Below are 19453 nucleotides of genomic sequence, written 5' to 3'. Positions count from 1 at the left end.
TGAGAAGTGTGTTGAGGTATAAAGTAATACACAAATCCTGCAATACAAAATAGTGGGGACGTGCTTCAACATTTTTTAGACCAACTCTTCATGGATTCTGACACCAAGAACCACTGGTCAGACCAATATGGGATAGTCAAAGTTATTTTGTTGAATCCAAGACAGAATGCAGTCTCAATCTATTCACATTGCCTCAGAGAGCAATTGAAAAATAGGAAGAAGGGTATAAGTGGGTTTCATTAGAGCAGGAAGAAACTTTATTTGACAGAAAGACTGCATTGTCATTTTTTCCCTATCCAGAAACTATAAGTGGGCTTAAGAAGCAGTATTTACAGGCTAGTATGTCCAGTAGAAACTAAGACAGTCTGCTGAAGGATGGACACAACCTGTGCAATATGCACCCTGGCTCAAACGTAGCCTACCATTCCCTCTTTATCAGTAAACAACACAACGTTAGCTTCCATAACTGACAAAAAGCAAGAGGCCAGAGTTTGGGAATCAGTACAGTAAATAGCCAATCTCTTCACAGTGACAGGTTCAACGTTTTGTGGCAATGCAATATTAATCTACTGCTACTATGCTCTGTGGCTTTATATCCTGGGTTGATGTGCCAGTAGTCAACGTCACTCACAATAGGTTCAATTTGGGTGTCCTTAGTTCACCAAATCCCTGCCAAACAGAAAAGTAAAAGCATGGAGTACTTTCAGAAGATGGACATGAATGTTCACTTCACTTAATAAAACATGAATAGAAAGAATAAGCAAGAGGGTTGTATGGTATAACGTCCTCAAGACAGGCAGTGGACTTTCATGCCATTTAGTGATTTTTTTTCTGATCTTGGAGGTCCAAAGACATAATCAATTAAATAATCACACCTTTTTATCCCCACAACCTCTCTTGATGGAACGTTTGACAACATTTAAATGTGTCTATTCGGTAATACTAGAAGTATCACAACACCACTGTAGAGTTGGAAGATTCCTTTCATTGTTGGTCTAAGGGTCATAGAAAGCGGTTGGCTGTATGACTGCAAGCACCTTATTTACTTTCAGAAAATATAAAAGGGGCTGGGACTCAAACAGAGCACATGTAGGTGCCTATACTTTTTGACTCTGTTGTCTTAGTACTGGCTGTATGAAAAACTATAAAGTGTTTAATGGGGCTAACCAATACACACAAATTTGGAAAATCATCTGCTTCAATAAGTTTATAAAAGCAATGTATATAGGCTCCCTTTTAAGAATCACATATTTGGAAATCAGATTATGCAGATAGATCCTTGATCCACTCCCCCTGAGGCTTTTTGAAGTAATTAGACTTGAAGGAAAATGTAATTACCAACCACACAGTAGTCTAGTTCAGACAATATTGAATTGTGAAACATTGCTACAAAGATGTGACAAAAATGACCAGCATTTAGCTAAGTGCGTAGATTCTATTTTGTTTTAAGATGCATACCTTTTTTCCTTTTCTCATGAGATTGCAATGTACACTCATAATGATACTGAACTGATGGTTTGCATTGAGGACCCTAGGCATCTGTTTCTATTTTTTTTTAAATCTTCCTGGATCCCAGTAGGCTAGATCAGATGGCCCCATGTCAGACCTTTGCTTTTACAAATCATTGTATCTTTGTTTTCAGGTGTTTTAGTCTGATTTGTTTATTTGAACTGATTCAGAATGCACTACTGTAATTTGTTACATAAAAACTCAGGGTAGACAAATTGATGTTCTCGTAATAAAAAGCCTCTATCTGGTTATGATGCATTCTCATAACCTAGTCAGAGGAAGTGCATAGCACTAGAAGAGTAAACCGCTTTACCTAGTCTTGTAATGGACTTAACCATTTTTAGGTCGAAAGTCAGCGTTCGGCCTGCTGTATACTAAAGTATACAATAGAGTGAGTTCCAGCATTCTGATTTGTTAGTTGCAGTGTCCTTCAAAAATCCTTGCTTGCTAGTGGTCAGTATGACTCTTTGTCCTGCCTTTTTTCACTTTGGGAGCAGCACAAAGTACTATGTAATTGCGCTATGTCCTGTTCATCTCTTCTGTAAGGGATTTTTTTTTGGCATTTGCCTGTTTCACCTCAACAGTGTGAGGTGCTTGTTCAGTCCCTCCTACCCACCAGCTCCCTCTGCAAACATAAACCAACAGCAGAGGAGGGCTTTTCCAGGGCCAGCTCGCTCTCGCTCTCTTCCTCTTGTTATTTTCAGTCTGTGTGGCAATAAAAGTCCAGTCAGTAATTTACAATGCTCTGAGCTGTAACTCGAGCAAACACGAGACTACTGCATTCCAAATGTTTGTTATAGTTTAATTACCATGCCTAACTCGTCAACCGAACATTTTACAAAACAACTCTATGCCCCTGAGCCCGGTGCCACGGACTATGAGTTATCAGAGCCCTGGGGGAGTCCACTTCCCTTCCCTAAGTTTCGGGGTCTCCCTGTAGTCCCCGGCCGGCAGCAGTGCCGCCTCCTGCGCACAGCCGCTGCAGCCGGACGTCACATGACCCAGCTGTCGCAAAGCAGCTCTTTCCCAAGGAGGAGCTCCGCGACAGCCGCGATGCCAAGCTGGTTTTATTTCGCCACGGGGCACTGCAGAGTTGCATTTTCCCCTGTGCGAATTTTAATTAATTTCAATCTGACCATCAATGCAAAGTAGGGTGAAAATATGTGACATGAGTGCAGGAGCATTTAATTTTTTTTTTTTCTGCCAAAGTATGATAAATAGGCAGAAAAGATGCTGAAAAAACAATGACGCTTCATAGACCACTGATAAAAAAAACGAGAAAATCCTGACGTCACTGTCTTTCTCCCACGTCGGCTCCCCCACCGCACCCCAATGTTTCTTAGGCCACTTGGTGTATACTTGCCCCGAACAAGTGCTTGCAGGGTTCGCCCCTTAGAGGATGGCAGACTCTGGAAGGATGAAGAGCCGGGCTGGTCGCTTCCCTATAAAAGCTTGCTGTAAGTACGCCCTCTGCTCTGTCCAGCCTGCTATGGAAATGATGAAGAGTAGGTCGTCAATTTGATTAAAGAGTTGTATTCATTTATTTGTTAAATCATTGCTTTCCCTTTAAGTCACAGGGATACCCGTAAATAAAATAAAATAATCAATAGCATTCAGGAGCAAAACGATGGCCGGGAACACAAACGTCCGAAAAAATCTCTATTAGAAATTTCGACGTTCTGCTGTTTTTAAAGTATCCCTTAATTTGAATATTTTAGAAACTGTACCCTTCATATAAAGGGATTTTAAGAATGTTCCAAGCATGTCGAGTCATATGTCTCAGTCTGCGTTTTTGTGTTTCTAAAAAAGCAAATAGTCCATTTGACATCACAATCTTCACATACATTTACTGAAACACCATAGGTACAGGGTGGGAAATGTAATATTTATAAAATATTCCACAGTTTGTATGGCGTACGAAGAAAATCTGATCTTCTCATTATGTTTTCGCTACCCTAAAAAAAAAAAGAATTATAGAAATTATGCACTTTCCGAACAGCTGCCCCCAAAACGTCTAAAGTAAGTACCTGGTGCAGAGAGCTCAGACAATGTATTTTCATACACTTGCCATTCTTTTATATTGCACATCTTTACATTTATCTGCTGCCGATTCCAAGAAAATCTCACAATCTGCCCTCAGCCGGCCACACTTAGATAGGTTTTACTGGTGCTGTCATAGAACTCTTGTAAAAGTGACTTCGATATTACAAGTTCAGGAAGCAGACGAGCTATTGGCTAAAGCATCGAACCGCCCTAGTGGTAAGTCAAGAATCCACTTTAAACATACACTTCGAAATACAGTGATGTTGTCTCCGAACATCAGCTTCTCAGCTCTTGGAAAAAAACAGTTATCAAAAACAAGCTTTTTAATTTGAAAACATGAACTAAATTTCTCAAATAAAAACGTGTGGCATCCATTAAAAAAACACTGTTTATTCTGATGTACGAGATTCTCATTTTTTTGTAAGTACAAGTTTAGGGTTCAAACATCATTTTGCCAGCCAAGGATAGATTCTGCTTCTGTGCTCCTTTTTTACAAACCAGTGACACGGTGGACCACAATATTGCACCGCCATTATGAACGCCGATATGATACAAGATAAAAGGAACCATCAGGGCACCGGTACCCACCAAGAATTTCATCCTTTCTGCTACTTGTATTGTGTGGGCATGCGCATCACACGATGGGCAAGCTCACCTTTGTGCAGTGCTTAATTTACAAATAAAAACGTGCCGGTGCCCAAAGCCCTCTTCTAATTAAATGTGTGCATGGAACCCTGAGGCCGCGTAATCCTGAAGCCATCTCGGGCCTCTTTAATTCATTTACAGTCACGCCCTGCCCCTTCATCTCGCTCTTGCAGCTTTGTGACGCTTTTTCGTTTTTCTCTTCCTCCGTCTTACCCATGTTTGTTTTGCTCGCAGTAAATGCTTGAGGCAGAAAAATAAGCACCGTCCGTCAAAAATAAGTGCCAGTGCCCGGCACCGGAAACAACAAGCACAAATTAAGCACTGCCTTTGTGGGTACTGGGTGGGGGAGGGAAGGGCATTTTTTAATTTATTTATTAAGTGTTTAGTGTTGGAAATCAAATGCTACTAGTGGGCTGCTGCACTACTTGTTCTACCCACTAAAGTAGCGCTATAAAAGCATGCCTCCAGGGCAGCTCGTGCAACCTGGATATGCTGCGTTTGTGGGCAGGTGCTGTTCAGCATGACCCGCTCTTTCTGTCTATCTCATCTCTGGGTCCCCTACGCTAGGATGAGGGGACCCCAAAATAATAATATAAATAATGGCAATATTTTCATTTTTTGCTGCAGGTAGAGGAAGAAGGCAATGGAAGTGCTGTGGTTATATGCAGAGCCACTGGAATCATGTGACAGAGAGAACCAAATTATGCTGCAGGGTTGACCAATTTATGTGGCAAGAAAAGTTCAGTTATGCATTTACAGTGCCAATAGCTCTAACTCAAGCAAATGCGAGACCTATTGCATTGCAAATGCTTGTTATCATTAGCCACCTTTACAGCCAAACATAAAGCAGGAGGAACATTGTGGAGTAAGTGACAGCTCCATAATGAGCAGAGCCAGTCACTGTGTCTTGGCACTTGGTATAATGGAGTGGCATTATGGACCACGTCTCTCAAATTAGGTTGGAAACTTTCAATCTTTCTCTTTGATGGCTAGTATGACCTTTAGACCTATGAATTAGAACTTTTTAGGTGTAAATAGCATTCAAGCCAGTTTTAGCACTGTCTTGCATAGGGAGGTTGGTGCCAATTGTGTGAACTCCTTGTTTTCAGTTCTATTCAGTGGTAAACGACTGTTGGCATGTGTGCTAAGCAGGATAATACATCATTTTAGCAGTGTCCAGAAGCCGGATAAATTATAAGGCTTCCTTGCCATTTGCCCGGTTGCCGGTCAAACATTGCATTATCCCCACTATTTAGCTCAGCTGCCAGGTTGATAGTGATATTTCTCTGCTATTTGGAAGGCTTTGAGCCAAATAGTAAATCATTTCTAGTAGTTAGACAGCAGCTGACTAAACAGTGAAGTGTTCTTGCTATTTGCGTAGCACCTGGCCATAAATCAAGTAATCTCTGCTATTTAGCGGGCGATGAGATGAATTGCAGAGAACATTCATTATTTACTGAGTTGTCATCTAAACAGTAGCCACCTTTTTTTTATTATACTGCATGTTGGGTCATGGTCTATCAATGGTTGCAGGGCAACTAAATAGCTGAGACCTATTTATTTATTATACTGTATGTTTGAAACATATTCCACCAATATGTGTCCATGACCACAGATTCTCAAAACAACATAGTATAGGTCACGGTGTATCTGTGATTAGAGGTCGGTATCCTTGGTTCGTATTTCTGTTTACCACTGTTGTGTCACAGTCTCGGGCATTAATGTACACCAATTTTACGACCACTTTATTTCCATTTTATGTCAAGCCAAAGCAGCTTTAGATATCAAGCAGAGGTTATACCCTCAATACAAAAACTAATGTCAATAGGTCACCACCTTCAGTAAATGACTGCTTTCCATTCACATGTTGATCATGACTCTTCATGGACTACAACTACTACATTGTACATATGATGTACCAGTTAGGAATGCTCTTTCTTTTGTCCTTTATGTTGTGCACAAGGAAGCCATACTTTCCTAAACTTCCATCTTATATCCCATAACTAAGTTGCCATGATCAGTGCTTGGGCAGTCAGATGTTCACAATCAGTCCCATAGTCCTAAACGTATTCTAGGAGTGGAGAAACGTATGGTAGTTTTTTATTGGCTGTGGTGGCTAGGTACCCATGCAACATGGAATTTAGCTGCTCTATGTCCCAAATAACTTGGCACTACATAGTGACTTTGCAAGTTCTTCTCAGTGTACTATCAGCTTGGTCTAACATAGAGACAATAATCTGTGTTGTTAAGTTGACTCTTCTCTACGTTTCTATGGCCTGCAATTCTAGAGTTTTTTCTGAGGTTCTAACTACTAGAAGATGAATGAGCATTGCTCCAAGAAGTATTTGTCTGACCTTCAAATATATTTGAGCTCTGTCAAACGCACAAAAGCTGATGGGACAGTGTGCAAGTGGTACCAAAATATACCTGACCTATGAGCCCTAATCAGGGCCAAATTGGTCTTGGGTTGCTTGTGTTTCAGTTCAGGGAGGACCTAGACTGTATGCTTGGGCTAGACTGTTCTTATTGGAGAAGAGTCAAGATTGATTTGCGTATGGCTGAGTCCAAAAATGAAATGGCATTGTGAGCAAAAGAGCAATGGTTTGGGATCCTACCATGAGCTATTGCCAGTGGTTAGACAAATTGCAGACATTCTTACCATCACTTTCTGTGCATTTGATGTACGTCCTAAGTGACAAGGGCATGCATGGGTCCTGTGATCAGTGTGGCAACTGAACCAAACTATACCTGACTGATGAGCCCTAACCAGGGCAAAACCATTCTTGGTCTTACCGGTACTCTGGTTCAGGGAGGACCTAGCCTGGCAGTTCACGCTGGGCTGTGCCTATGAGAGTAGGGTCAAGATTGATTTGCACATAGCTGGGTTGAAACTGAAATGGCATGGTGAGCAAAAGAATGATGGGTTGGAATAGTATCACAAGTGATTTCCAGTGGTTAGACAAATTGCAAGCATTCAGCCCATCATCTTTTGTGTATTGCATTTGAGCTCTGCCCTCTTTTACACTATTCAAACTTCATGCAGCTGTCGTCATACCACTGACATGACACAGAGTCCATGTTTCTGGTCTTATCCACTGCTTTCCTCCATGTGGCTAACTGACAAACATAAAAGGTAACTGCATGAAGAAGAACAGGAGCCTGACATCTGCTGTGAACAGCCTAACAACATCCCTGCACTGCTGTGCTTGTGCTAGGCTCAGGGTCAAGGCCATTGTAGGAGAGCAGCAGAATAAGCGAGCATGTTAAGTGAGAAATACGGGGGCTTACAGTGTGTATGTTTGTGTGTCTACTTATCCATGCTCATGTGTTTCTGTAATTGTGTAGGTTAGTGTTAGAAATTGGGTTTTTAGTTGGCTAGGATATACACCTAAGCCAGGCAGAACCCACCCACTCTATTCAGGGCAAGGGAGTTACACATCCAAGATAAACCCTGGTCACCTGCTTGGTAGCTTAGCACGAGCAGAGAGGCCTATTCTAGAGGCAATGTGTAAAGCATTTGCACAACACACACAACACATGTGATGCACTATCCACACCACAAAGGAAACACAACACCAAGTTATATGAAAATATACTGTATTGTACACAATGCCAAACACCACATGTCAATAATATCCTGCTTCCTTAGCAGTTGTCAGAATGTTACACATTAGTTACTCTGCAGAGCCAGCAGTAGTCACATATACCACACAGGTTACTTATTATTCTGCAACATAAGCAGAAGTCAGGAATCAATGCACTTGTCATAGAAATATCATAAACACCCATATCAGGAACATTATAAAACATATTTAAAGTCACACAAACATATCAGCAGAGCATGTCCATAAAAGGAAAATCAGCAAAATATATCTGTAGCACATCATAAAACAAGTAGGCTAGCATATAAATCCATAAAGTCCATATTAGGAACATAAGAAATAGCAATGCCTTTTAAAGGTTCTTGGTTGTTCTGATGAAAAGGCACTCCTGGTGCCACGAGTAACAAAATGGGGCCCCTGGTGCTCCGTGCGCTCATTCAGGGGGCCACTCTGAAGATTGGGGTAGGAGGGGAGGGTGACAAGCACCCCCTTCAGTTATATAACCGTTCCCTCCTGGGGCCCACGATCTCGGGGGGCCCCCATGTGCCTTAACTGGCCCTCCAGCGAGGGGAGGGGTCAAATGTCAACAAACAAGGGCCACAGTGAGGGACCCAAAAGGGAGACCAGTGGAGCGGGGGGCCTCCGTGGAGGCTTCCGCCCCACGAGCGTTCTCCACGAATAAGATCAGGGCTTTGTTGGGGCAGGGGTATCCTCCGATGAGGTTTCCTTTCCCCCTGCCCATCCACAACCCAAGAGGGTCTCCAGTGGGGTGGGAAGCATTGGATGAGGCTTCCTTACCCGCCCGACATCTTCTTTTGAATCCCGGGCCACAGTGTTATGCAGGCACCAACGTAGGTGCCTACTTGTTCCCCGAGGGCGCTCCTCAGAGCGCACTTTCCCCGGGGGCACAGTAAGAGCGCGCTCGCTCCTTCTTTCCAATCACAGGTGCCCCAGGGGTCCCAGAAGCAGCATGGCCCTCGTGCTTTTTAACTTTACAGCGCCCGGGTCGTGGCGGTGATTCTCCCATGGCGGCAATGCGCTTTCAAACACCAACAATCTTATTAGACAGCACTCCTCGAGGCACTATTGCTCTACCACACAAGGTCCTCTCAGGGTACCTTGTGATCCGCAAATCAAGACCTCTCCAGGCGCTATGTGATGGAGGAGAAGCGCTCCTCATGTGCTTCGGCAGTTGCAGAGGTCATGGGCCATGGCACCCTGCCCCTGGGGGACAACAGTCAGAGAAAAAAAGGAGCACAGGTGGTAAGGCCCAGCAGCAGGCCAGCGCAAGGGGGGGGGTGCAGGCAGATGGCAGTCTCTCCTAGTGACCCAGCAGGTCACAGGTCATCACAGCAGCAGCAGTCCATGGCGGTTCCAGGGGAGTCCCTCCAGCAGTCTGTGTCCAGTTCCAAGAAAGTTCCAGTGTCTCCAAATTGTGGGGAAAACTCCCCTGTACTTATACTCAGTTTTACAGTGTGTGTACAAAGAAGGGGAGAGGAGGTTCCAACCAGTTACAACTGGTTCTCAGAGTGCCCCCTCTGTTCTCCAGCACAGGCTCCAAACACCAGTTGGGGGTAAACAACCCTATTGTATGAGGCCAGGGCACAGCCTTTACAAATGCAGGTGTGCCACGCCTCTGCCTTCTCTAAGCCCAGGAAGACTACTCAGTATGCAGATGCACCTCTGTGACACCTCCACCCTGAAAAGTATGCACACACCCCAACTGTCACTCTGTCCAGACGTGGACTGGAGTCAAGCTGCAAAACACCAGAGTCATAAGCACAGAGAAATGCTCATTTTCCAGAAGTGGCATTTCTGTAATAGTAATAAAAAATCCACTTACACCAGTAAGCAGCATTTCTCATCACCACTACAACCATACCAAACATGCCTACACTACCCCTCATAAATCAGGCAATAGCCCATAGACATAAGGAAGGGCATTTCCAATGCAATCCTATGAGAAGGCAGCACTCACAACAGTGAGAAACCAAATAGGCTGTTTGTCACTACAAGGACAGGCCACACAAAAAGGCACATGTCCTGTCTTCTACATAGAAAGCACCCTGCCCATAGGGCTAGCTAGGGCCTTCCTCAGAGGTGACTTACATGTAGTAAAATGGGAGTTCTGGGCATGGCAATTAACTTTAGATGCCAGGCCCCTGTGGCAGAAACCTGCGCACACAGGCCCTGCAATAGCAGGCCTGAGACAGGTTTGAAATTCTACTTCAGTGGGTGGCGCAAGCAACGCTGCAGGCCCACTAATAGCATTTAATTTACAGGCCCTGGGTATAGAGATACCACTGTACAAGGGACTTACAGGTAAATTAAATATACCAAATAGGTATAAGCCAATCATACCACCTTTAGAAGGGAGATCACCTGCACTTTAGCACTGATCCACAGTGATAAAGTGCTCAGAATTCTACAGCCAACAACGAGAGGTCAGAAAAATAGGAGGAAGGAGGCAAAAAGTCAGGGGATGAACCTGCCACAAGGGCTAGGTCCAACAGTTAGTGAATGAGTAATGATGTGCATACCTAGTGGCTATATATTTGACACTTTGTATTTGTGGGGTATCAGAATTATCTCTGCCAGCCCTGCCATCATAAAGGACCTTGATAAAGACTTGAAAATCTTTGACTATTACAGTCATTAATTGCATGGTGGAGTCCATTCTTACCTATTGCTTGGTCCGATGTAATGCTGGTAATTATTGATATATCATATGCATATTTGTCAGGATTACATCCAACTCTGGTAGAATTCTTGCTCCTAGACAAAGTTGTGATGCATTGTGGGAATGCTAAACATTAAAACAATGATTGGTGTAATGCTTGCATTTTCATAAAGGTGGTACATATTAATGTATTGGTTTCTTGTTTGGCATGTGCAAGTCTACTCCAGTTGTCATCCTTGCATTGGTATAATTGTAGTAATTCTTGTAGTGGCCAACCTTGCATGATAGTATCTACCCCTAGGGTGCCTCTTACAAGGGCATAACGAAGGGATCAATCAATCAATAAAGACATTTTTATTAGGTTTTCAAGAAAACATAAAGAAAATACATTGAAATTCCTACAAACAAGGCTCAACTATACATGTTAAAATGTACGTCTTGCTATAAATCAAATCATCTGCAAAGGTAATACATTTTTATAGAGAGCCAGATATTGCTGAGCTTAAATTAGCATGGAATTCAACCCTGCATTGATCGTGCCTGTCTTCTGCGATACTCAACCCTCTATTGATTTAGTATTGCTTACTGCAGATTAGAGGAAGGAACATACCCTAGGAACACAATCACAGCTCCCTAAGAGCTGCAAAAACAATAAGGCTTCTTTACATCTCATGATACCAGAATCCTTTAAAAGTGACTTTAAAATTGGATAACAAATATTTTATAATATTTCCCCCAATATGAAATGCTGGATAAACTGAAAAGTCCCATCTCAAGAGCAGACTGGCAGGCTGGAAATCCCCTCATGGAAACATAACAATCTCCACACTGTACATTCTCCGAAATGAAAAAAGAGCGATTTTTCACATTTTTTTAGTGCCAAGGTGAGATAAAGGACTGGGCCAGGAGATGGCAAAGTAATAAAATAATTCTTCTTCTTCTTTGGTATACTCCTGATCCGGGCACTGATTAAAACTAAACACCCTTAAGCTGTTTTTCACTAGCAATTTGTCAGATTTAGTTAAAGTGAGTAGTGCTTAAAATAAAGTTGGATAAAAACAAATCTATAAAAGACATGGGTACGTTATTCAGCCAAGGGACAGAAAAACATGCCAAATTGAGGACAATCTACTTCCCTATTGAAACTGACCGTAGCGTTGGTCCATGTGTTAACCCACAAAAGCTTCGGGCCAGCTTGACAATGTTAGAGATATATGGAAAATTTAACTCAGAGTACAAGATAAAATGTGAAGATGCCTACAGATGCGGTTTTCTTCCACCTGTAGAGCTGCAGGATTTTGGCATCCCCAGATCCTGGTTCCCTAGACGGCGGCAGTATTATACTGATGGTTAGCTACTTTTACGAAGGCTATGGTGGAGCCCTTAAACGAATTATGTGTAAAATGGTTCCAGCTGCCATACTCAATTGCATGAACGAGATGACAACCTGTGGGTGCCAGGAGCCACCTGAATTAAAAGTAACCCTGAAGTAATTGAAATTGTTCACCCTACTCATAGACCTATTTTTTAACTGATAAGGAGGCCAATTATTTTCTTCCCTGGCCCACCCACCATCATGCTGGATTTCCCAAAGTTGATCAATATATCTAAACTGCCCATGAATGGGATGAAGGCTTCCACTAGACTTTGAAGGGCTTCTCACCACCAAAGCAGCATCGTCAGTGTACAGTAATACTGGGACTAATCTGCCTGCAATCTATGGCACATCAGTGTTGACGGCTCCCAGCTGGGGACATAATTTGTTAACATATAGGATGAAAAGAAGATGGACCCCTGCTAAACCCCCCGGTGCTAAATGAAAGGTGTCTGTGGTTTTCCCAGCAGGGCCATATCTCAACTTAGCTGCTAGATTTTCATCCACAATATTAAGAAAATATACAATAGTAACCTCTACACCCATATCTAACAACAATAACCACAGATTAGTCCTGTTAACTGAATAGGAAGCTGTGGACAGATCCATGAAAGGTAGGTACAGTGGGCTTTGGTTAGTTATCTTGTGTTTGCCCAGGATTAGTTGCAAATTTAGGCATTGCTCCACCATACCCAGTCTGGGGCAAAAGCCCCATTGAAATGGAGATAAGATATTATTCTGGCTGGCCCAGTTCCTTAAACGTTTAAAAAGCACTCTACCAAAACGTTTCACTGTGCTGTTTATAAGAGATATGGGATGGTAACAATTCAGAAGTTTCTCATCCCCTTTCTTAAAGATAGAGACAATGATCGACAGTGCCCAGGACTCTGTAATTTTGGAACTAAATGAAATGTTAAATACATTTGTAAGCAAGGTGGCCCAGAGTTCACGTTTGCTTTTTATTTAATCCAATGGTATCCCCTCAGGGTCTGGGACCTTCCTACCTGATCTTTGGTTTATTGCTTCTACTACATCACTTACTGATAGCATAGAAGTATAGAGTCTGGAGCTTAATGAGTCGATTAATGTTGTATCCTACCCAACTTGATACATCATGCTAAAATAAATGACCCTTGTCCCGCCAACTGTACAACAGGACAGTAATGGGTTGGCCGGTAAATCTCTCAGTCTGATGTTGTTAACTGTGCCCAAGAATACTTTGCTACATTCACCAGTTGCAGCTAGCTCAAGTTGTTCCCAATCGTTACTAACTGGATTCAAGCTAGTCAGACTGATGAGGGTTGATACCCCAAAACTGGTCCCAGGATACTTGTTTCCGGTTCGGAGAGGACCTGGCCTGGCAGTTCGGGCTGCACTGTTCCCTTGGGGAGGAGGCTCAAGACTCATTTACATATGGGTGGGTCCAAACTGGAGTGGCGTGTGGGCAAAAATATAATGGATTAAACCCAGATCTTTGTGACAGGGGGTGAATGTTTGCATTATTCAGCATTCCGTCCATCATCTATTCTTTTCAATTTTGTCACATTAAGTGGGAAGAGTGTGCCAAGATGTGGGTCATGTGCTCACTGCACCACTGGATTCAAGCTGGCCTGGTTGATCAGGGGTGATACCCAAAACCGGTCCCAGGTTGCTTGTTTCCAATCCAAGGACGACCTGACCTAGAAGTTTGGGCTGGACTTCACCCATGGTAAGCAGGGTCAAAACTGATTTGCATATGGCTGTGTCTGAATTGGTATGTCGGGCTAAAAAACAATGGATTAAACCCAGATCTCTGTGACTGGGGGTGAATGTTTACATTGTTCAGCCTTCTGTCCATCATATGTTCTTTTTGCTTTTGTTGCCATAAGTGGGAAGGGTATTCCCAGGCGTGGGTCTTCTGCTCACTGTGTCACGGGATTTAAGATAGCCTGGCTGATGAGAGGTGATACCCAAAACCGGTCCTAGGATGCTTGTTTCCGGTCCAGGGAGGAACTGGCTTGGCAGTTCAAGCTGGACTGTTCCCATGTGGGGTACGGTCAAGACTGATTTGCATATGGCTGGGTCAAAATTGGGGTGATGTGGTGGGCAAAAAAACAGTGTATTAAACCCAGATCTTTGTGACTGGGGGTGAATGTTTGCATTGTTCGGCATTCCGTCCATCATCTATTCTTTTGCTTCTGTCACCCTAGGTGGGAAGGGTATGCTGAGAAATGGGTGCAGTTCTCACTGCACCACTGGATTCAAGCTAGTCTGGTTAATGAGGTCTGATACCCTGAAAACAGTTCCCAGGATGCTTGTTTCTAGTCCAGTGAGAACCTGCTCTGGCAGTTGAGGATCAATTGTTCCAATGGGGAGCAGGGTAAAGACTGGTTTGCATATAGCTGAGTCCAAACTATTGTGGTGTGGTGGGCAAAAAAATTAATGATTGAATCTAGATCTTTGTGTCTGGGAATGAGGGCCATATTTATACTTTTTGACGCAAAACTGCGCTAACGCAGTTTTGCGTAAAAAAAATTAGCGCCGGCTAACGCCATTCTGAAGCACCATGCGGGCGCCGTATTTAATCAATGACGTTAGCTGGCGTTAGCCGCCGGCGCTGCCTGGTGTGCATGGAAAAAAACGACGTACACCAGGCAGCGCCGGCGTAGGGGGATATGGGGCTTGGGTGTCAAGAAATGGGGCAAGTCAGGTTGAGGCAAATTTTTCGCCTCAACCCGATTTGCGTCATTTTTTTTCACTCCCAACCCCCATAGAAATGACTCCTGTCTTAGCAAAGACAGGAGTCATGCCCCCTTGCCCAATGGCCATGCCCAGGGGACTTCTGTCCCCTGGGCATGGTCATTGGGCATAGTGGCATGTAGGGGGGCACAAATCAGGCCCCCCTATGCCACAAAAATATAAATAAAAAAATGAATTACCTGAACTTACCTTAATGTCCCTGGGATGGGTCCCTCCAGCCTTGGGTGTCCTCCTGGGGTGGGCAAGGGTGACAGGGGGTGTCCCTGGGGGCATGGGAGGGCACCTCTGGGCTCCTTCAGAGCTCACAGGTCCCTTAACGCCTGCCTTTTCCAGGCGCTAAAAAACGGCGCAAAAGCAGCCGTACGTCATTTTTTTTGACCCGCCCACTCCCGGGCATGAATTTTGCCCGGGAGTGTAAATACGAGGCACATGCCTCGGAGTCAATTTTTTAGACGTGAACGCCTACCTTGCATATCATTAACGCAAAGTAGGTGTCCACGCTAAAAAATGACGCAAACTCCATGGACTTTGGCGCTAGACGCGTCTAACGCCAAAGTATAAATATGGAGTTAGTTTTGCGTCGGAATTGCGTAAAAAAAAAACGACGCAATTTCGGCACAAACAGAGTATAAATATGCCCCTCAATGTTTACATTGTTCAGCATTCCAACTATCACTTGTTCTTTTTGCTTTTCTTGCCCTAAGTGGAAAGGGTATGACTACACGTGGGTCCCGTGCTCATTGAGCCACTGGATTCAAGCTAGCCTGGCTGATGAGGCATGATACCCAGGAACTGGTCCCACAATGTTTGTTTCCAGTCACCTCATGCTATTTTAGTTTGTCTTCAAAGCCATGAGTCATCCTGTTCATTAACAATTGTACACCTTCCATCTAAGATATATTCATTATTTTGTCTTACCAAGAGGTCTCCCTGCTCCTTCTGTTTCCTTCCTACTTTCTTTTTAATGTATGGCCCTACATAGCATGAGTGTATACCCAGTTGGAGATTGCAGGTGAGGTAAAGGCTATTCCATAGATAGATAAATATCCCTCTCACTGAGCAGCACGGAACTCACAGAGAAAGCCAAATGTGCTGCAGCAGATGAAGATGGAATACGGATTACATTCACTACTCATGCTTTTGGAAAGGCATTTCATTGCATTTGATCTCACTCTCTATGTCTTTGCATCTCAGGCACAACAGTTGAATTAATTAATGGAGGTGTTGTGTAGAGTGCACAGCTAGAGATTGCGACATAATTAGCAAGAAGAAAACCACCATGTCTTAAAATTCTTTCAGACTGGCGGTTTGTACCCTAGGTCTGCCATTCAACAGGTATCTGATTCCAAGCCTCTGCTGCCAGGAAAGAAAAAGGATGATACGCCTTTCTCATCTATCTCACCCTTGGCAGTACCCCCAGGCAGCTGTAGCTGGCCAAAGTATTCTTGACGGGCAATAAAATTTAAAACTTTCATGAAGATACTGTGGATCTGAGGAGAAAGGGGGCTGATGAACCAGGACGAAGGCTTGAAGAAGACTCCCAATTGTCAGCCAACAAAGAGATCCAAGATAACTAGAGACCAAAGTACGCCAAGGTAGTTTCAAGGTAGATGAACTGCAGCATTTTGTAACATTTGCAGCCATCTGGAAAGGCCTTCCAGGGGGGCCAAGATAAAGAACAGTGGTGTAATTCAATCATTAGACTAGCAATGCATAAACCACACCTTCCTGGAGCGTGGTGGAAGTAGAAAAAGAAAAGTCTTGAAGGTGTGGAAAAAGTACATGAACCTACTACTGCAGACATCTGAGAATGGGAAGAAAGTTGATTGTTAAATTTAACTCCACAGGGCATATTTATACTCCATTTGCACCAAATTCGCATAAATTGTTTTATGCAAATTTGGCTCAAAACTAACTCCATATTTGTATTTTGATGCTAGACACGTCTAACGTCAAAATATTGGGGTTAGCACCATTTTTTAGATGCGTGAACCTAACTTGCGTCAATGAGATGCAAGCTAGGCGTTCCCATCTAAAAAATGATGCTAACCACATAGCCCCATATCTATGCCCCTGTGCTAAAATGACGCTCAGGTGGGAGGAGGGGCTAAAAACCCGGCGCAAAGCTTGCTTTGCACCATTATTTAATGCCTGGGTCAGACCAGGCATTAGGGGAACTGTGGACCCATTTCCATGGTTGAACACCATGGAATGGGTCCACTGGTGCTCTTCTCAAGCCCCAGGCACACGCCCACCCACACCAATTGGACACCAGAGGTAAGTATAGGTAAGTATTTTTTTTTTTATTGAAGTGCCATCGGGCCCCACTTGGAGCCCCCTGAAATGCACTGGGTGCAATGGCCATGCCCAGGGGACATTGGTCCCCTGTGCTGGCCATTGGGGTGGTGGGCATGACACCTGTATTTTCTAAGACAGGAGTCATATGGTATGAATGGGATTGCATCATAAAATGATGCTAGGCTGGTTAGAGGCATTTTTTTTTGCCTTTAACCCGCCTAATGTAATTTTTTTGTGCAAAACCCCCTTCTCCCATACCGCCACCCCCACCCTGCTAACGTCATTTTTTCAAATACTAGCCCACCCTTCGCGCCAATTTGCGCCATTCCATAAATTCGGCACACCAGTGGCATCCTGGAATGGCGCACGCTGGTGCTATACTTTTGATGCAAAACTGCACAAACACAGTTTTGCGTCAAGAAGTTTAAATACGGGGCCAAGATTTTTAGCGACTATAATGGGGACGGGGGTTGTAGATGCACTGGCCAGCCCAACTCGCAGGTATTAGTGTCATGTTACCAACACAGAGAAGAAATTTGTTCTCATCAGAGTTGCACTTCCCCTGACTATGCACATCCCATTGAAACATGCATGAATAAATGCTTTAAAAACCACCCCTGGAGTTGTTGGACTACTCCCAAAAGACAGAAACAGTTTGGTATCATTGACAGTGGAGATGATTTTAAATCCAAATGGTTCAAGCCCTGTGGCACACCTTGCCTAAGTGGTTAATCAGGGAAACAAATGGAGCCAGCCAAGCTGCATGCCCCCTGGGGTCCAAAAATGAAATTTGTGCAAATATGGTGATTTTAAGAAAAAGAGATATCATTAGCACAAACATTAATGTTATGTCACCCTGTGTTTTAAAATATTGATGCCTTTACAAACTTAAATGGTAATGACTAGCGAATTAACGAAGATTCAAAATCTTTGGAGAATAGCTATTGAGAAATAGCCCCCTCTGAAGGGTCACCCTAAACAGTTTGCCTTCCTCCTCCTCTTTTTCTGACCTTGTTTTTGTTGGCTTTTGGAGTCTGGGCAATTTACCACTGCTTACCAATGCTAAAGTGCATGTGCGCTCTCTCTAAAACATGGTAACATTGGCTCATACCCATTTGGCATATTTAATTTACTTATATGTCCCTACCAAAGTGCACTGTATGTGCCCACAGCCTGTAAATTAAATGCTACTAGTGGGCCTGCAGCACTGATTGTGCCAGCCACATAAGTAGTCCCTTAACCATGTCTCAAGCATTTAAAACTACTTGCCAGGCCTCAAAATCCCCTTTTACTTCATATAAGTCACCCCCAAGGTAGGTCGTAGGTAGCCCATAAGGCAGGGTGCTATATAAGTAAAGGGCAGAACATGTACTTGTAAGTTTTACATGTCCTAGTAGTGAAAAACTCCCAAAGTCATCTTTCACTACTGTGAAGACTGCTCCTCTCCTAGGCCAGCACTGGAAATTCCCTTATATACTTTTAAATGGTAATTTCTGATCCGGAAGGAGTGGCTGGCATTGTCATGTTTGGTATGGTTGGAATGGTAATGAGAAATCCTGCTTACTGGTGAAGTTAGATTCACCATTACTATTTTAGAAAGGCCATTTTTAGAAAGAAGGCAATTCCCTACACTTACTGCTTCTTTATGCCTTACAATCTGTCTCCAATCCACGTCTGGTTTGTGCTGGTTGACAGCTCCCCTTGTGCATTCCACCCAGACAGACATAAACACAGAACTCTCAGCTGCTTAGGCATTCATCTGCATACTGATGGGTCCTCCTGGGCAGGAAGGATGGAGGGGCTCTCACTTACACTTCAAAAGCTTGTAGCCTGACCTCACACAAAGGACTGATAGGCCTCCATGGATCTCCTGGCAGACAGGACTGGGTTGAAAGAAGAACTGGTGCACTTCAAAACTACTCTTTGAAGTCTCCTCCACCTCCAAGAAATGTGTCTCTAGTTGGCATATGTATGCCCCCTGTTTAGGTAACGACCACAATCCTAGTCAGGGTAAGTCAGATATACTCCCTAAATTAATCTGTGCTCACCCTCCGGTAGCTCGACACACAGGAATCAAACTTAACTTAAGAGGCAACGTGTAAAGTATTTGTGCAGCACTTACATTCCAGTAACACAGCCTAAGACACCACAAAAAGACTCCACACCAATTTAGAAAAATTGAGACTATTTATCTGCCTAAAAGAAGACCAAAAAAACAAATCCATTACTTAGAACTCAATATACACATTTTTAAAGACTAAACTGCAATGTCGTGCTTAAAAATCAATAGCACACGTCATCTGTACGTTGCACTCACCTAACAACACACTCTCCCAACTCGACTAGCCTTACTTCTTGTAGATTTTAAGAAGGTGTTTGATACAGTTGACTGGGAATATCTGTTCCGAGTTCTGTAGAGGACCGGCTTTGGACCTCGCTTTTGTCGCCTGATACAACTGCTCTATACTGTATAAACCAGATGGTCCGAGTACAGCTTAATCGGGTGGTTTCCAAGACCCTTACCATCTGCCATGATACCCACCAGGGCTGCCTCCTGACCCC

General features: G+C 43.6%; 1 long non-coding RNA gene across 1 annotated transcript in view; it reads left to right on the top strand.

Annotated features, from left to right (window-relative positions):
- The first annotated feature begins 2842 nt into the window (after nt 1–2842).
- Nucleotides 2843–19453, top strand: part of LOC138249104 (uncharacterized) — a 29203-nt gene continuing 12592 nt past the window's right edge. The window contains exon 1 of the long non-coding RNA XR_011194718.1: nt 2843–2966. This is a non-coding gene — a long non-coding RNA (uncharacterized lncRNA). The remainder of the gene's footprint in view (nt 2967–19453) is intronic.

The sequence above is a fragment of the Pleurodeles waltl genome, chromosome 8 (genome assembly GCF_031143425.1).
Source record: "Pleurodeles waltl isolate 20211129_DDA chromosome 8, aPleWal1.hap1.20221129, whole genome shotgun sequence".
Taxonomy (NCBI): domain Eukaryota; kingdom Metazoa; phylum Chordata; class Amphibia; order Caudata; family Salamandridae; genus Pleurodeles; species Pleurodeles waltl.
The sequence above is the reverse complement of the archived record's forward strand: the minus strand, read 5'-3'. Positions and strand labels throughout refer to the sequence as shown.